The sequence below is a fragment of the Ixodes scapularis genome, unplaced genomic scaffold, assembly GCF_016920785.2.
Source record: "Ixodes scapularis isolate PalLabHiFi unplaced genomic scaffold, ASM1692078v2 PGA_scaffold3__209_contigs__length_174095766, whole genome shotgun sequence".
In the NCBI taxonomy this organism is placed as follows: Eukaryota; Metazoa; Arthropoda; class Arachnida; order Ixodida; family Ixodidae; genus Ixodes; species Ixodes scapularis.
In genome coordinates this window covers 149,074,399-149,088,520 of record NW_024609868.1, presented here as the reverse complement: position 1 = coordinate 149,088,520, position 14,122 = coordinate 149,074,399, and the positions used below count along the sequence as shown (strand labels likewise).

Sequence of the window (14,122 nt, the reverse complement as noted above, 5' to 3'; positions counted from 1 at the left end):
AAGGACAGACAGCACAATAGACCCTTTCCAAATTTCAGTATGGCCACCTCAATAGCTATCATCCCCATCATCTTGACACTGCTCAAACTGCGGCTGGCCACATTGTATGAGGGAAATGCCGCCATGAGCATGTATGGCATCGCCAGTGCGAGCTGTGCTGCTGCTGGCAGTCCAACCCTCTCATGGACCAGACGTTTGTCGCCCTTTTTGGACTTGTTGAATGAAAAAATTTACAAGTACTGTGCCTCACGCAAGGCGAACGACCGAAACCGGCGGTGCGTTATAAGTTCTTGACGGAGAGCTTACTTGGAGCCAAGCCCGTTGGAAACAGCAATGTTGCCTCGGGGATAAGTTCAACATTTGCATATTTTCCGACAGTGCTTCCATTGAACGCAGAATGGACACACTGGTCGTTGTGCGGAGAAAATGCTTCCGAAGCCAGAAGTAAACTGGCAAATGGTACTACGTAGCAGGCTTGGTTGCAGGGGACTGCACCGTTGAGGCCAGCAGTTGCAAGTGCCTGGCCAAAGAGAGCTTGTGCAACCACACCTTCGCACTGCTGAGGCTGGTTCAACAATAGTAATAACTGCAGAGGGGATGAGAGATGTTCAGAATGCGCCGGTTCACACCACTACACAAGTTGCGAGGGGGAGAGAGACAAGGATGGATACATCATACCCCACAGATGCCCGACCTGCACGGATAGTAACGAGAAAAATGGGACAAGGTACACCACGCAGTACTCATTTTACGACCAGCAATGCCCAAGCCTTGCCGCCGAACAGGATAGGATGCGTGCTAGGAAGAGGTACTACTAACATTGAAAGCCGAGTTGGAAATAGCGGGCAAAATTAATTTGATCCTCGACAACAGATCACACAGAACAGACTTTAGAGAAACTAAAAACCTAAGCAATCAAAGATAAACTAAATAATCACGTAAAAATTCTGCAAATTAACCTCAACCACTCCTACACAGCAACCGAGCAGCTTCGATCCAACATCCAACACATTAATAACCACATAACATGCACGCAGGAACCCTACCACTACAAGGAGAAAGTAATAAGATTCGGAATCGGACATTTTCATTCACGGCAATCTAAACCTAGAACTGCAATTATCACTCATAATAAAACATTTGATATACACATTGAAAAAAACAAAAACAGATTGAGACGTAATTGATATCCGAATATCGACCAAAAAAGAGGACTTCCTGATTATCAACATCTGTGCCCCTCCAAACGAAGACATAAATGAAATGTTGGACCAAATAAGCCACCATGGAGAAATACAGAGACATCCCATCCCAACATTGATTTTCTGGGATTTCAATGCCAAAAACCACATCTGGGGGGGATTGAGAACATATGACAGAGGAGAAAGCACTGGAGAATTCATCTTGACCAATGACATCATCGCACTAATTGACCCCAAATCATCACCGACATTCTCATCAACAAACGGGAACAGCTGGATCGATCTCACACTTATCACAAACGACATGTTCAAAAAAGTCCATTCATGGGAGGTTCTGAACGAAAATTCATCCAGCAACCACAACTACATATTAATCAAACTCTTTGAAGACCATAAAACACAAAGGAAAAAACTAGCTGACTGATACAAAAGACATTATCGAAACGTAAAGGAAACAACGAGACGAAACCCCTGGTGGTCACCAGAACTTGAAATGGAAAGAAAAAGAACCAGAGCTCTCAGAAGCGTTACCAACAGTGCAACAACCCCCTCAGGGAAACATTAAAAACAATCCTGTCTGGAGTATCAGAAGAAATACAAAACACAAGTCAAGGCCAACACGGAATCTTGGCAGGAGTTCTGCTCCTAAGCTACTAAAAACAATCTATTTGGACTACCGTACAAAATAGCCTTTAACAAAATAAAAAATAAAAAAATTGTAATACCGGCAACAGCACAGCAGACAAGTAGGCACTTGTGCCTAGTTGTCTTATTCACCAGAAGTTTGAAGACCTACTGCCAGAATCTCGACATCTGACAGCATGACACTTCCGGTTCTGTGACATCATTTGCTGCCCCCTTGGGACCACCCCTAAAGGGGCACTGCAATCCTATTTAAGCGCCTACCTTCTTTGTGGTTTCCACGTCTCTTGGGGTTCGGGCAAGCCAGCAGGCACGGAGAGAGTAACTAAAACTCAGTGCGTCATATTTTAACCGGACGACGCAGAAGCCTCCTCCACCTATGGGGGCGCCCCGTGGTACCGAACACGCACGGCATGTGACGACATTGGGATGTTGTTGGTCCTGGCCAGCTCCTGCCTTACGACTGGTCAAAGTCTATAAAAGCTTTTATTTAGCCGAAAAACAAAATATAAGTGGCGCGAACTGTTTCAACTATATATGAAAGTAGTTTTTGTTCAGTACTTTGAATCAGAAAAGAAACAAATGCAGTTTGTAAAGTACAGAAACAAGATATGACTCGTCGACATATTTGCCACCGGGCTGTGGAAAAGGCGGTGCATACTAGAAAGGGGTAGTGCAGTGGTGGTCCAGCCATTTTAGGTTTTGGAGCAATTTTTGGAGCAAGAAAAACCCAATTTTGGAGCAATTCGTATCACATAAACTCCCCTTTTGGAGCAGGGAAAAGCTTGTTTTGGAGCACCTTGATATCAGGAAAACTAAACATTTTGGAGCAGCATGAACATAGAGCAGTTCTGTGCCATGTCTTTATTATTATATATATATATATATTACGGCTGCCCTTGTCAATCTTACCTCACCCCCATATATATATATATATATATATATATATATATATGTCTGTGTGTGTCACAAACATCTGAATTTCATATAGTAATTTACAAAGAAAAGAACTCACCATAAGAAAACCATTTTATTTATGACAGAACATTCTTGCAGCTAAAGCTTAACTATGTAACAAAATATCACAGATGAAAACTAAAACATTGCTTAATACTTCTTGCCTTTTGATTGTAGGCTATATATCACAGGTAAAAAAAAAAATTGACTCAATGCTTTTTGCATTTCTTTTTCAGTTCGTCCAGCTCGCAAAGAGTGCGTGACAAAGTGGCATTGGCTTCAGCTAACATGGTTTGGCCACCTTCTACTTTTTTCAAGCTTTGGCACTTCAGTCCTGCACCAATGGTCTCTTCCGCCCTCTTCAGCAACGCACGGCACGAGATCACCCTTTCCTCCAACTGCTTCTTTAAGCGCTTGTCATGCGAGTTGTCAGCATAGGTCGGCATTTCCGAGCCCACTCACTCACCATCACATCACTAATTACAGCGACATCCAAAAGTCACAGCCCTTCACATCACAAAGTACATCGACGTCCAAAAGTTACAGCCTTTCACATCACAGAGTACACCGACGTCTAAAAGTCACGGCATTTCACATCACAAAGTACACCGATGTCCAAACGTCACAGCCCTTCACATCACAGAGTACACCGATGTCTAATATTCACGGCCCTTCACATCACAAAGTACACCGACGTCCAAAAGTCACCGCCATTCACATCACGGAGTTCAACCGGACAACAAACTCATCCCCATCACGTCACCGCAATCTCTGAACTCACAAAGTCATTCACCGTCACTTCACGAATCCGTCAAGTTCACGAAGTACTTCACCGTCACATCACGAATCCTATAGAGTTCATGAAGCATTCCCCATCCCATCACCGCCAACTCTGAATTCACGAAGTCGCTCACCGTCCCATCACGAGCTCATCGAGTTCAGCAAGTCGTTCCCCTCACGTCCGTGAACTGATCCCGTTCATGAAGTCGTTCGACCGGTTCGACTTCACGGCCCTTCACCGAGTCACAGCCGTTCACCGAGTCACAGCCATTCACCGAGTCACCGAGGTCACGGAGAGCGGCGTCGGCCCCTGCAGCCGCGGCCACCGCCACTGCCTCCGGCTCTCAGCCATCCTCGAAGTTCTTTCGCAGCGGCGCTGACGGCTCCAGATGTGTGTGTCAGTGTGTGTCTATGTGTGTGTATGTATGGGGGGTAGGGGGGTGTATTGGGCTGGGCCGGGCGACGCACCCTGTTCTTGTCATTTTGTTTGTTTAGCTAGTTCCCTCTGGCTTTTAGTTCTGTTGTCCCGTTTCTTTTATTTTCGTTTTGTTTCGCGCTTTCTTTATCGTGCGCGCATGCTGTGGAGAGCAAGCGGCTTCTTGACTTCCCTGCTCCGAACTTGTGAGATAAGGTGCTTGTTTCCGGGAGAGTTATAAGCCCCACGGATGCCCAGAACCAAAATGGCTGCTGGTTTGTCGGCGAGCGGTATTACAAAGGGTGGCATCACCCTAGCAAAGCGCACATGAAGGCTCCCTAGACTGCGCCTGGTTGTCGGCGTTGTGATTGTGGAGGTGACCCCACCTCAAAATCTTCTGGACTGCCTTTTTTTTTTTTTTTTTTTACTTTCGTTGCGCACGGTTTTTTCTACGAAAAAAAAAGAAGGCGCTTATATTTTTGCCAACGACCGCTCGCCCAGGGGGCAAAAAGGAGACAGACACGAACCTGCGTGCACGATTTTTGTGAAACATCTTACAAACATTAATAAGAGTCCATATTATATGAACGAAGACGTTTTAGCGAATTACATTTTAGCGAATAGAGATCACAAACGCGAGTCGACGTTGAGGCATTTGTAGGGGCGGCAAACTCGGCATCCAAACAGACCGCGCCAGTCGGTCTGTTCGGAACGATAACAAGGGGTGCTTTGCTATAGTTTGGGGAAAATAATATGAACTCAAGTTCGAGCGTCCATCGCCAAAGGTTCGGCAAGCTCGAAAACAGGACGGCGGCGGCCTCCATTTTATCTATTCGGTCGAATGAACGCCGCCATTCGCTAAAGTGTCATTCGATGAAACGTCATGGGCCAGGTTTCGCTCGCTAAACCGTCGTTCGATCAGTACAAAATTGTTCTGTGTGTTTTATCTTAATAATTATGATCCATGGCAACCAGCCTATCGTTGCCTACCTCACTTTACGTCGTAAAATAGCGCGATGATGTCACTTTCATAAGAGATACCATAATAACGCAATACTTCACAACCGACCTCTGAATCACCCGTCTAATATTTTGTCACGGATTTCATCACATATATATAAAGTAGACATTCCAAAACAAGAGTCATCCATGCCCAAAAATTTCAGTGGACTGGAACTACCTTCCCACATCTGTTGCCACAATTGCCACTTACTATATGTTTAAAATTGCCGTAAATAATCTATACAGCTCAGACTGAGCTCCAAAGTGTACAGCTTTGTTTTGTTCTCTCCTAACTCCCGCTGAAATCTGTAATGCCGATGGCCCTGAGGGTATGCCAGTTAAACAAATAAATAAAAAAAGTAAGTGCCTCCCCTGAAAAACCTCTTAAAGAGGCGACCTGTAGCTTGCCGAAGCAATGAAATCTGTGTTTTATTCGAACCCGTTGGTCAGGGTACACCTCATCATTAATTAAACCACTCATTGGATCATTCACCTCAAAGCATTATGTTTACTTCTAAAGCCTGGTTCAGACAGTTGCGTTTGACTGCGTTTGACTGTGTTTGACTGCGTTGCGGCAGCGAGAAACCAGGAGATCCCTGCTGCTTATATCGCGTGCCAAGATGATTTCTTGGATTGGATTCCATGCTTCATACGAAGCACATATGTGCCGGTGACTAGCTTTCCGCACTCGACGCAACGCAGTCAAACGCACTCAAACGCAAGTGTCTGAACCAGCCTTAAGCGTATTCGTGTCGCTCGACCTACTTTGAGCGAAATGCAGTCGAGATAACTAATGATGGCGGCCGACTCCACTTTTCTCAGCTTTGAACCGAGGCGAGGCGTGCGACTCACGCGCGCCTCGCGCTCGTTGTTTTACGCCGGGGTTTGGCTGCGCATAGACTCGTATTATATGTAGCGTACTGTATTTTCGGAGTTCATTTTTGAATAGAATCGGAGCGTGTTTTTCGGAGTTTATTTTGTAGCGTAGGCTACACCGGCCGAGGTTGAGCAGTTTCGCGTGGCTTCTGGCGAGCCGTGCTGCGTATGCGCGAGGAGCAGTGACGTCACACGTGTCAGTCCCCGATGCACGCGCCGCGCGCATGGACCCGCTCGAGATCATGGCTCGCGCTGTCCGGTTGTTCTGGGCGGCAGCTTGGTTGCTTGATACATAACACGGCGCACAGCTTGCCAAACCAATGACGGGCATCTGGCACGCCTCAGCGGAGGATTAATTTGGCCCATCTGGGGATCTTTTGACGTGCAACCGAAGGCTCGGTTACACGGCGCCTCCTCCGCAATAAGAAGAGCGGAGAAGCTTAACTCATCGGATCCCGAAGTAGTCACATAATCCGTAAACCGTCTGTGTCACTGAAGCAGCAGTAAACATGATAATCAAGCTAATCATAGACAACCAGGAAAGCTAAGAATAACCAGCTGAACCTAAGCTTACGCTACGTATATCCTGGCATAGCCGAGCTAAGCCACTGCAATTTTGTTTACGATGAATTCGAGGTGTTTCTCGGAGCTTTCTTTAATGGTATACAAAATTCGGAGTTTGTCAGCTTCTTCGGCGGTGCGAATTGTATTTAGAAAACAGCAGTTTGCGAATTTAGTAAATCAGCCTTTTCATATGCGAGTCTTCGACTGTGGTCGTAAGAGAAGCTGCCTCGTTTCTATGATAACGGGATAAGTTCATAAGTTGCAATTAGAAAAGATGACAAACGTAAAGCTTGTTGTAAATTCCGGGGAAATATGAAGACCTGTCGGCGTTATTACTTCTGGCAGCCCCAAATATTCGTTTTTTTTTTTTTTTTTGATAAACCCGAATCGGCAAAAGTTTCAACGGCAAGTGTTCTTCGGATTTCATAGCGTTTATTGGAAAACGCGGAGCCCTAATTATACTGTAGTGGGCTCACGCAAAATGCGGAGCTTACTGCATTCTTAACTTGGTTAAGACTGCAGTTCGAAGCCCCCAGCGCGCACTCGCTCCCTTCCGCCGAGCATTCGCTGCGCTTGCAAGCTTGTGCTTTTCTGGTGACGCAGGTCCACGAAAACAACATGCATACGAAATCAATAAAAGACGAAGTTGCCGGGGCGCGCGGAATACCCATGCCTCGAGAGTCGAGGCACAGAGAACGTATACCAACCCCAACAGTAGGATGCCAGTGGTGACCCGGAGACTAGAAACCTCGCGCTTCAGGCCGGCCGTGCACTGCGGTCTTCACCGGTCACTGAGTATGGACAATTGCAAGCATGGCGCCACAAGTGGTGCCCCATGCGTGCAAGCGCGTGCAACGCGCGGGTGAACGTAGCTTTGGCAAGCTCGTAATCGAACGGGCGTGCCTGCTCGAGCAGAGACATGGCGGCGGCCAGTCGCCCAGCTTGCAATCGTCTATAAGTACAATAGCGCAATGTGCTGAACGTACTTGGCACGCTACACCTACGTTGATACCTGTGGGCGGCATGTTTCCGTATTTCGTTAAACTCCTACGCATCTGAAGCTCCGTTGGACTAAACATGAAAGGAACCGCGGCGCAAAAGGACACACACACAGGTAGAACAGCGACACGTGACACAGCGCTGTCAGTCCTCTACTTGCTTCCTTACAAAGACTGTGCACTATACACCGACTGGCCCACCTTCAAACTTTACCACATTTCGACTAAACATCTGTTGGGCAAAGAGTCAATCATTTGCTAAAGTCCGACGAGGCAGTGTTCGTGAATATAATAGACTCGGAAACTTGATGGGACGCAAGTTCTTGAAGCGGGAATCTCTACGAAGCGTTTTATTAGAGGACCGGGTCTTCCAGTTTCACCCCTTGGCATTGCTTTCATTCAGAATGGCACGCTGTGCGATTGATTGGGAGCTAGTGCGCCACTTTCCGCGAGAACACCAGTAATGCAGGCGGCTGCTACCTACGGAGAAAACTCTGCGAATGACAAGGACTAGAAGTATCTAGACTTAAAAATGAATTTTCTAACGTTATATACTCACATGACGTGACGTGAGCATGTAAAACGTGGTGCTCAGTGGCACCTCATTTCACATCATTTTTCCACTATATTTTTATACACCAACTCATGTTTACAAACAAGTTGGAGCGCTCTTCGCCGACGCCACCGGCGCCGCGCATGCGCGATGGGGTGTGGGCAAGAAGCTCGCCGCGTCGCCGATAAACAAACCATTGAATTGCGTTGTTGTCGGCGGTGGTGTGAGTCCCCGTGCACTTTTCTGCGTTGGAATTGTTGATTCTATGTCTTCTTGGCAATGCCTGACTATTTGAGCAGCCTCAGCAAAATTACCGAGGCTCGCTGCACCACAAAACTTCGCGTGAATAATGTGACATGCGGCGATTCATTCCGCGTGGACGCCGCAGAGGGTACGCTAAAGCCTGATTCGCATGATGAAATTTCGGTCGCAATTTTCAGTCATGACGTCGCTCGGGTTACAACAGCGTGAACCGTAGCTGAGATGTTCAACATCGATACTGAAAATCGCAAGCAGAATCGGACCAAGTGAATGAGGCATAACAAGTCGTTGATGGTCACTGGTAACAACGATCAATATCTCCTTCTATCCACTCTTTACATCGAGCCCGCTTACCAATTTTCAAACTTAATTATTTTGAGGCCTGCACTCACTTCTTATCGCAAGTACCGGGCCAACATTTGGTCCACGGGCCGGTGTCGTCTAAAAGAGCAGACGACGAGCAGAAGCGTTTGAAAGAGCAGACAACAGTTCGAGCGATCAGGCGGCCGTTCGATCTTGAAGACGCACTGAACGTCCGCATGCAGGCGGTCTCAACAACTTGGCGGTATTCCCGCTTTCATGACGGGACAAAACAAATAAATCAGATGACAACAAGTATCCGTGAATTAAACCCAAACTGCTTCCCGCCCAAGCAATCGTGGTCCGACGGCGACTGGTTTTCCATTTTCACGGCACATATCCACGTTCTCGGACGAATCGAGCACATGAAAACTGATCTTCAAACCTTTCTCGACTCTCTTGGTACAGCCTCAGTCGCGGCGTTTTGGCGAGAAGGCAAGTTTTTGTCAGTTTTTTTTTTTAATACAACCCTAGAATACACGTCTCACATAGGGACTTCCGCCTTCAGCCCCAGACCGGAAGTGCGCCTGACGCGCGACCACCGCGCCGTGACGTAACAGAGATGAGTTCGTTGGTTCGTTATAGCCAGAACATAATTTCAGCGACATATTCACCTATGCATGAACTCATCTCTGTTACGTTACGGCGCGGTGGTAGCGCGTCGGGCGTAACAGAGATGCTCCTTAAAACCAAAACCGACAGACTCCACAAGTAACCCGTAACAAAAAGAACAGGTCACAACGGGTCGACAAAGGACGTAAAAGGAAAAACCTGAACAGCGAACTTTTCCCCACACTTGGCAAGGTCAAACTTTGTACCTACAGGTTGCCTCAAGCTTGAAACACAAAAGCTTACCCCAAGCTTGAAACACAAAAGCACTAATCACAAACGAGCGTGTTGGGGACGAATTAAGTAAGTGCTTATACTTCCTGTTTACACGTCTAAGAAACTAGGGAGTTTTGTGTATTGCTCCAATAATCCCTGTAAGGATACCCGATACTCCTCTGTCGTCTTTGTGCATGCATAGTATCGTTATTGGGTATCGTTACCGAGCACAAAAACCTTCTACAAGAACTCCCTACCGTTTATCGTTTTTCTAGTGAAATTAAAGACGACTTTGGCAAGGAGAAGCAAGCTAACTAATCTCGAAGGGAAGGGAAACATAGGTCGTCTTCGCTCCTTCAGCTCCCCTTGATAACCGGTGATTTCTTCAAGAGACAGAGCCAGTGAGGACGCCTTCAGCGAGCATCAAACATAGTCTTTGAGATGAATAGAGGCAGGTTCTTAATTTTGTTTTTGTTACAAAAGAAGGGTCATTTTGGAACAAGGTCTGGTGGGATGCAAGATGGGAGGACGGGTAAACAGCTCGTCCACACTTCTAGACGGGGAACACAGCCTGTCACAAAAACTGGACATGACCGGCTCATCTGACAAAAAGGTCCAATGTCAGGCTCTAAAGAGCGTGGGAAAGTAAAAGCTCTTTGAGTGAGCCGACGATACGTGCCTCAGAACAGCACGGCGACGTGCATGGAGAAAGTTAAAAAACAAACGCGGCCAGCCCGTTTCAATAGTTTTCCATGTTTTAAAAATAACAGGCTTATTCAGCTCTTTGCGCACCTCGTGTGTTTGTTTACTCCTCAGACGCTCTGACGTACCGCTATTTACACCTCGTTTTGACCAATGACGGCGCGCGCTTTTCTGTCTCGTCTTCGCGCGTTCTGTGCGCGCCCTTTATGTTTGCCGCTGACTGTTGTGCCATTCTTCGTGTTTACTTCTTTTCAATGGGTCACGATAACGTTCGCAAGCGCGGAAGACACGTTTTGGTACCCCTACTTGCACGTCGTATAAACACTTAATTCGAATTTGACTTCGACCTCGACCGCGCACCTTGTTTTTCACTGGTAGCCTGCTTGCAACAGCAGAATGACGGTGATGACAACGCAATCGCGGTCTGCTTGTGGTCCTGTGTGATGGGCTCTCACTTCCGATCGAAGTGAGAGCCATTCGTATCGCTCCGACGCTGTTGAAAAAACCCAGCAGACCTGTGAATGAGTCACTTGCTCAGGAAAATAACGAGGAGACGAATGTCTAAGCACTTATGTAAGAAGAGTGGACTCGATTTTAAATGAAAAGCACTCCAGCAAAATGTGGCCGATATTGTTCGTATGCAAAACTAGCTAGCATAAAAAAAGAGATAAATTCAGAAATGGGGACGGCCTATCTGTCTCCTCCCTTGGAAAAGATTTATGTCATTTTATCAAGAATCTTTGAACACTCGTACTCCGCCTTCGCGTTCGAAGCGCTGTTCACGGAGTAAGGCTAGGCTGCTTAGTGTATTGAGCTTCGCCACGTGTTCGTCGCATAATTTCTGATGGGGTCCGGCTATTACACACAAGTATCGTGCCAGCAGCTGACTTTCGCTCAAATAAACAGAAACAAAAACCTCTTTAGTCAATATTCACGTTCAAGGGAAATCGAAGAACTCTGTTCGTATTCCTAGAATTCAAGAACTCAGGAATATGCACGACTGTGATGAAAACTATTATCGGCAACATCAAGCGAAGCCCCCACCTAAACGCCTGAGAGCACGTACAATCCTCTCCACCTGTTATTGCAACGGACATGTCCGCGCGCTTGTTAGGAAACGTGGGCTACAAACCGTGATGCCAATCGGCTGCTTCCTCACATTTTTAAAATTATCACAATTCTCTGGCATATGGATAAAGCCCGTAAACTTCCGTGATTTTTCTAGAATAGCGTCAAGCCTTCCCGAGATCTTAGATGCTAAACAGCGTTTGAAAAAATTCGGAAGCGGCCGAAACAGATCAAATCCAGCGCACGCTTTTTCGTGTGGACGGATAAAAACGAGCGTATGCCGCATATTACCAGCATCATAGAATATATGTAAGCATTATTAAGCGAGAGCGAGAAAACAAACTTTGTATAGTCCAGTTAGGGTCACACCAGTACTCGCGTAAAAGCTCCGGGGTGCGCGCACGCACGCGCTTACAAAAGACAAAAACATGGGCGCACGGACGCACGCAGATGCAATCAACGCGAAGAGAAACCCTCCCATGGCAGAATAGCACAGTGGCAAGACGACACCTTCCCCGGCCCCCCACACACAATGACACACACAGACACACACACCGAAAGGAGGAGCCGCCAAGCCGCGCCGCGTAAACGGAACCCCACGGCCATGCAGGAGGCTCAAACGTCTGCCGCGCACAGACAAAGCCCCCCTAACGTTCGCTAAGCTGCACATGTACTACGCGACGCGGGTACGCACGCCCGCAGTATCGGGGCAGAGGAGCGGAGGCCCGCCAAACTCGTTGGAGTCGCCGCTGAGTCTGTGCCGGTCCAAACATCCCCCCCCCCCCCCTCCCCCCAATGCCCATCTGGGAAGCGCTGGTGCCGCTTCGTCTGCAATACACAGTCCCCTCCCCATTTTCGATTTCTTAAGCCGCGCACAGTCGCACACGCAAATTGTCACATCCTCTCTCAAAGTCCTCCAAAGCAAACGTCCCTGCAGTTGCTTCCCCCAAACGTTACCAGACCACCCCTACGAATCTCGTTCTGGGCTCTAACAGAAATTCCTTCCAAGTTTCTGCTCCGTCTGCACTCTATACTAACCGCCACAGCATGTTTGTGCGTGTAAGGGCACCAACATGCTGCAGACACTACCAAATGTCAAGTCGGCTATCAGTCGCGAAGAGTACGCACACGGAAGCAAATCCATACGGACATCTCCTGAGTCCTGACTCCTAGTTCACGAACTCAGTCCCCATCACATCACAAATTCAGTTCACGAATTCATTCACCATCACATCACGTATACACCAGAGTCACGAAGTCCTTCACCACTGCATCACGGGTGCGTCAGAGTTCACGAGGTCACTCCCCGTCACATCACGGCTCCTTCCGAGTTCATGAAGTCACTCCCCTTCGCATCACGACTCGTTCCGCGTTCACGAAGTCACATCCACTTCACATCACGGCTTCTTCCGAGTTCACGGAGTCACGCCTGTTCACATCACGACTCCTTCCGCGTTCACGAAGTCACATCCCCTTTGCATCACGGATTCTTTCGCGTTCACGGAGTCACGCCCGTTCACATCACGACTCCTTCCGCGTTCACGAAGTCACATCCCCTTCACATCACGACTTCGTCCGAGTTCACGAAGTCATTCACAGCCCTTCACCATGACGCGGTGAGCGTGAGTGAGTGTGAGTGAGCGAGTTCGTGAGTGACTTCGCCGAGGTATGGTTGTCAGTATCAACTTCTGCGCTGTCAGGCTTTTTTCTCTTCATGTCGGCCTCTCTGCTTCCAATTCTTTCCTCATACCGGGCTCTTGCTCTTTTGACGCTTCGCAGAGGGTCTGGTGACAGGGGCACCTTTGTGGCATCTCCATCATACCTCTGCAGGTAGGTCTTCACTTGCCGCAATCCGTTGATGCTCGCAATGCACAATGAGGCTCAGCCTTCAAGGAGATGCTTATTCTCACTGAAGCCTCGCTCACAGTCCGCGTTGCCATGAGGTAGAGAGAGCAGCGCTTTTACTAGCCTTGACAACAGTGGGTACTTCTGCTGACCAGCTGCGCACTTTTGTTGAAATACTGTAGCCCAACGAGTGTCGATCCGTCCATCTTCCATCAACTGAAGGCTGTTAGCAGAGTCACATCTCAGCAGATGCCACTCATCGACCAGTGATGACACGTGGTCGCTCTCAAGCACTTGAGGCAGCTGGGAAGCAAGGTATCGCAAGGATCGGACTTCTGACTCCACGTTGCTGGGCTGCAATCCCAAGAGACCTGTGTGCTGAAGGACTTTATTGTCAAGAGGCAGCTTCTGCAGGAGGTCTTTCGAGCAAGCCAAGTAGAAGGCACGGGCCCCAAGAAGTAACCGCTTCTTTTCACCTGGATCCCATTTCAGCATTGCCTGCTCAGTGTCCATACCCACTTCTGGTTTGGTTTTCCACACAGTAGAGTCCTGCACATCGAGTTTCTTCAGTTCCTCCGCACTCTTGTCCACATACCACATAGAACACCACCTTGGCATAAAGGTCTTTCTTTGAAAATGCTGCAGCAAGCCTGCTGTGAAGATTCTGAGTGTCCACTCGCTGCTTTGTCATGCTTGCCTTGTGAAAGTATGACTTCAGCGCTTCGAATTGTTCTAGGACACGACACAGTGAATCTTGAAAGTGTGAGCCAGCGATTGGAGACATGACGCAGAAACAGATGAGAAGCAGGCTGCTAAGTAAAATTGTGACTAGGCTAGGTGCTTGTCTAGATCACATATACTAATGAGTAATCTAATGCACAGGCGAGAGGCTCTGCTTGTAGCACAGACGCTACCATAGTCCCGAGGCTCTGTCTGGCAAGGTAAGCAATCAACTATGCTGCAGACTGTTTTCTTTTTCTCAGGTTGTTAGCGTATCTTGTGAAACTAGGCTTGGTGCTTGGATAGATCATGTTTGCTAATGCCTATTCTCTGATGCACAGACCAGAAGCTC

The 14,122-nt window shown here is 47.8% G+C and overlaps 1 pseudogene; it reads right to left on the bottom strand.

Moving 5' to 3' along the window:
• Positions 1-3,010: 3,010 nt before the first annotated feature.
• Positions 3,011-13,850, bottom strand: LOC121837136 (annotated as a pseudogene).
• Positions 13,851-14,122: the final 272 nt, after the last annotated feature.